This window comes from Zea mays, chromosome 4, assembly GCF_902167145.1.
Source record: "Zea mays cultivar B73 chromosome 4, Zm-B73-REFERENCE-NAM-5.0, whole genome shotgun sequence".
Classification (NCBI taxonomy): Eukaryota; Viridiplantae; Streptophyta; class Magnoliopsida; order Poales; family Poaceae; genus Zea; species Zea mays.
Window position 1 is genome coordinate 193220375 of NC_050099.1, and position 5708 is coordinate 193226082.

Below are 5708 nucleotides of genomic sequence, written 5' to 3' on the forward strand. Positions count from 1 at the left end.
ATCGACTGAAGAGCGCGCGTCAGGATAAGGTGTGAGGCCATCCTTGCATTAAATGCTCCTGCGATATGGTCGGTTGGCGTGGCGATCTGGCCAAGGTTGCTTCTCTGTGAAGACTGGGCCTCGGGCGAGCCGAAGGTGTGTCCGTTGCTTGAGGGGGTCCTCGGGCGAGACGTGAATCCTCCGGGGTCAGCTACCTTTGCCCGAGGCTGGGCTCGGGCGAGGCGAGATCGTGTCCCTTGAGTGGACTGAGCCTTGACCTTAATTGCGCCCATCAGGCCTTTGCAGCTTTGTGCTGATGGGGTTTACCAGCTGAGATTAGGAGTCTTGGGGTACCCCTAATTATGGTCCCCGACAAAACTGATAATCAGAAAAATCAACTCTTGTGAGACATGTAGCAGTCTGATAGGTCTAAAGTACAGGGGCATCAACCACAGCAATGCATGCCGATGCATCAACATGAACTTGTTCTACATCATCGCCTACCCATTGTAGCAACATTTTATGTAAAGTAGAAGGCACACATTGATTAGCATGAATCCAATCTCTGCCAAAGATTAGACTATAATTTCCTTCTACATCAGCGACGAAGAATGCAGTAGCAAGGGTCTTGGTCTCGATGGTTAACTCAACGGACGTGACTCCCTTGGCTTTGATCAAACTATCAGTCCCAACACCGTTGAGCATCATATTGGTCTTAACTAGTTCATCATCTTGCTTTCCTAATTTTCTGTACAATGAGTAAGGCATTAAATTTATGGCCGCCCTTCATCTACCAACATCTTAGCGATCGGTATCCCATCGATATGACCGCGCACGAAGAGCGGCTTTAAATGATTAATTGATTCTTTTGGCTTAGTGAAGGCGCTCTCTTTAGGACCAAATCGAATTGAGCAACAACAAGCTCATCGTCACCAATAATAGTATAATCGACTTAGAACATAATAACATTTATGTCCATACATGAGTGTTCTGGAGTGGCTTCGTAGTCGACCAAGTCTTCTCCCAACAGGTCATCCTCCTCCATAGGTGTTGGTGCATCATCGGAGGTGTTCTGGTGCGGAGCGGACGGTCCAGACTCAAGGGTCGGACGGTTCGCGACATCCGCGAATGGTCCGGCTTTTATAGCCGAACTGTCCGCGTACCTGCAGAGAGCTGCAAACCTGCTGTCTTGTTCTGAGTGGCCATTTAATTTATTTTAATGGCCTTTGGCCTCCACCTCTTTTGTGGTGGTGGGTACTATGGATGTGTATCGTTAAATATTTTTTGCTTCTTTTTCCTTGCTCTCCTTTGCTCTCAAGCGCTATAATTTTTTCTTTTGAGACCTTGTCTGTCCGATGGGCAACATCGGGGCATGAAGTATTTTGGGTCGGCTATTTTGCTAGAAGTCGTATCTTCTTCTTTGCCTGTATTGGCTGATTTACCAAAAATCATCGGCCCTTCTTTATTTCCTTGTATGACGACATATGCTATGCCTATTTTGATGATGTCCCCCTTTTGTCATCCTCTTGGTGGCTGTAGATGTATGCCCCCTGCCGGATTGGTTGGTCTTTGCGACTGAATAGTCCAGAATTCTCGTTGGACCTATGCCTGGTGACCGGATTGAGGGGCACTCAACCGGTCTTGCACTGGAGGTGTCAACCTGTCAAATACATATGTTTGGGGTGCCCCCCAAGAGGGGTATTGTGGCATCCCAAACGAATATGGTGGCATGCCCCACATTTGATTCAAGACATAGGGCAGTGATATGTACACATATTGATATGGCACAGGTGGGTATTGGGATGGAGGTGTCCATGCAAGCACGTTAGATCTTAATTGGACATTATGACCTACAAACTTTTCCAATTAGTGAGGTGGTCTAATCGGTCATACCTGCTGAAAGGGAAATAGGGTCAAACGTTTTCCTAAATGATTTTGGTGGTTGAAATGTCCAACACAAATAATTGGACTAACTAGTTTGCTCTAGATTATATATTCTACAGGTGCCAAAGGTTCAACACAAACTAATAAAAAGATCTAAGTTAGGGTTCAAAAGAAAGGAGCAAAAGAAACCGAAGAGAACCCTGGTCTGGCGCACCAGACAGTGTCCGGTGCACCAGGGTCCGTACAGGCTGAACTCTTCACCTTCGGGTTTCTGGAGAGCCGCTCCGCTATAATTCACTGGACTGTCCGGTGGGTCACCGGACTGTCCGGTGTGCCAGCGGAGCAACGACTAAGAAGTGCAACGGTCGACTCCAACGGTCGCCTGCAACGTGAACAGTGCGTGGACAGTTCGCGCACAGTCAGAGCAGCGCCAGAAGGCACACCAGACAGTGAACAGTGCCTGTCCGGTGCAGCACCAGACTGTCCGGTGCCCCAAGCTATCAGAGCTCCAACAGTCAAAACCGTCAGAACCCTAACGGTTGGGTGACGTGGCTAGCGCACCAGACAGTGTCCGGTGGCGCACCGGACTGTCCGGTGGCGCACCGGACTGTCCGGTGCGCCCATCGACAGACAACCTCCCCAACGATTGGTTTGGTGGTTGGGGCTATAAATACCCCCAACCACAACCACTTCAAGCATCCAAGTTTTTCAGACTTCATATTCAATACAAGAGCTAGTGCAATCAATACAAGACACAATTCAATAGAATCAAAGCCTCTCCAAGTCCTAAATCCACTCCGACCAAATAGTGACTAGAGAGAGAGTTTTGCTCATGTTCTTTGAGCTCTTGTTCTTGCATCGCTTTCTTCTTCCTCATTCTTGTTCTTCAAACACTTGTAATCAAAGCAAGAGACACCAAGTTGTGGTGGTCCTTGTGAGGGGTCTAAGTGACCCGTTTGATTAAGGAGAAAGCTCACTTGGTCTAGGTGACCGTTTGAGAGAGGGAAAGGGTTGAAAGAGACCCGGTCTTTGTGACCACCTCAACGGGGACTAGGTTTGCAAGAACCAAACCTTGGTAAAACAAATCACCGTGTCACTCGCTTTATTTCTTGGTTGATTTGTTTTCGCCCTCTCTTTTGGACTCGAATTTATTTCTAACGCTAACCCCGTCTTGTAGTTGTGCTTAAAGTTTGTGAATTTCAGTTTCCGCCTATTCACCCCCTCTAGGCGACTTTCACCTGCTGTCGCTCCTGAGTAGGTGAGCGAGGTCGCTTTGGTAGCCGGTCACCTAGGACTGCCTTCTTTTTCACATATTTAGATAACAATTGATCAAAGGGCGGGCATGATTTGACCAGTCGACCAGCTACCTTGACTGTGTTAGTTTTCCACGTACCTATTTTCTAGTCGTCGAGGCTTAAAGGTACGTGGTCGTCGCTGCTCCTGGACATTGCCGGGTCGTCCGATAGAATGGTCCGGACTGTCCGGTGATGTCTCGGACCGTCCGTGTCAATGCGTCGGACCGTCCGTGTCAATGCGTCGGACCGTCCGTGATGTGTAGAACAGGGGCTCATGCCTGGCTACCTACTTGCGCATGCCCCCGGTGTTGCAGGTAGCGATGGTAACCTTCAAAGTTTCACCTCCATCAGCCTCTCGCGCATCGCCGATGATGACCTCCTTGCCTTTGCCCTTATTAGCTGTGCTGGGCCGAATCAGGACTTTTTTGCCATCAGAGTTGATCATATTTATCGGGAAGGGCTCTGTGTCCACCTGCATTTCCTGAAATTTCAATCGTCCCTTGTTCATGACCGATTGGATTTGTCATCGAAACACATTACAATCATTAGTGGCATGAGAAAATGAGTTGTGCCACTTGCAATATGCATGGCGCATGAGTTCATCAGCGGGTGGAACAATATGAATTATTTTAATGTTGTCATTTTTGAGTAACTCATCGAATATTTTATCACATTTGCCAACATTAAATGTAAACTTAACATCCTCCTGTCGTTTTTTGAACCGATTGCAAGGAGGAATAAGCCAAAGACTTGGCCTGCTTGGACCAAACCATTTCGACAACGTATACCTCTTTTGATTCATCGTCCGAGCTACTCTGGTCGCAATCTACTACATGGATATTGTGACGAATCGTTTTGGCAGTTTCTTTGCTTCGACTTTCACAAGCCAAAGCTCTTTGGAGTAACTGTGTTGTAGCGTAAAAACTAGATGTATTCTAATCTTTCTTTTAAATAATAGTGCAATCCATTAAAGGCTAATCCTGCTAGCTGTTTCTCTGCCAACTGAACTTTGAAACATCGGTTTCTTGTATCCCATAACCTTCGTATTTAATCATTAAATGATTCATCTTTCCCTTGTCGCAGGGCCACTAGGTATACTAAATCTAACTCATAATGGCCGAAGAAGAAATGATCATGGAATTTTTGTTCTAAATGTTCCCACGAAAAATAGAATTAGGAGGCAGTGTGGCATACCATGCGAATGCCATTCCTATTAAAGATAATGAAAATAAACGGACACGGAACGCCTCTGTGTCGACCAATTCTCCTAATTGTGCTAAGAACTGGCCTATGTGCTCACGCGTTCTCTTACCTTGGTCAACAGAAAACTTCGCAAATTCGAGTATCCTAGTTTCCTGTGGGTATGGGTGATAGTCAAATCGGCTATCATAAGGTCTCTGATATGGCTGCCCCTCAGGGATCATGCTAACTCTGAGCTTGAAAGGAAAATAGGGTCAAACCTTTTCCTAAATGATTTTGGTGGTTGAATTGCCCAACACAAATAATTGGACTGACTAGTTTGCTCTAGATTATAAGTTCTACAGGTGCCAAAGGTTCAACACAAACCAATAAAAAGGTCCAAGTTAGTGTTCAAAAAGAAAGGAGCAAAAGAAACCGAAGGCTGCCCTGGTCTGGCGCACCGGACTGTCCGGTGTGCCACCGGACAGTGTCCGGTGAACCAGGGTGAATCAACTCAAACTCGCCACCTTCGGGTTTCTGGAAAAGCCACTTCGCTATAATTCACCAGACTGTCCGGTGTGACACCGGACTGTCCGGTGTGCCAGCGGAGCAACGGCTACAGTGCAACGGTCGACTCCAACAAAAACCTGAAAAGCGCTACAGTGCGCGGACAGTTCACGCAGAGTTAGAGCAGGCGCTAGAAGGCGCACCGGACAGTGAACAGGACCTGTCCGGTGCGGCACCGGACTGTCCGGTGGCCCAGTCTGTCAGAGCTCCAACGGTCGAACCCTAACGGTTGGGTGACGTGGCTGGCGCACCGGACAGTGTCCGTGTAGGATTACGGGGAGGCTACACTAGCGCAAAACAAAATTTTCAACCCCATAATACCAAGATCTACTGCGGTTATAGGTCATGGAATTACCACTAGACGCGCAGAGCAGCGGAAGACGTCTCGATGTAGACGAACGCGTCGAGCAGTGCCTGCAATCGCCGGCGTCCTTCACGTCCTCGCGGGGTTCGTCCAAGTGCTCCAGATGTAGCACCTCCGAGGTATCCACACGTACAGGGAGGAAGCGCCGCATACCGAACTGCTAGGTTCGCGACGGCGGCTTGGTGAGGGCGAGAGGTGGGCGGCGGCTGTTAGTTCGCTGGTGGCGAATTAGGTTATCCTTAACCGCGCCCCCGCCTCTCATTATATAGGCGTTATGGTGGGCTTCTGACGCCGAGGCCCATCATTAACCCTAAAGCCCAGTCTAATTTCGGATCTAATCCGAATTAGGCTTCCTTCCCCTTAAGTGTGTGACCCTATAGGTTCACGTACAAATAGACATGGCCCGAGTACTCTTACTTGGCCCAATAATTGACAGCGGC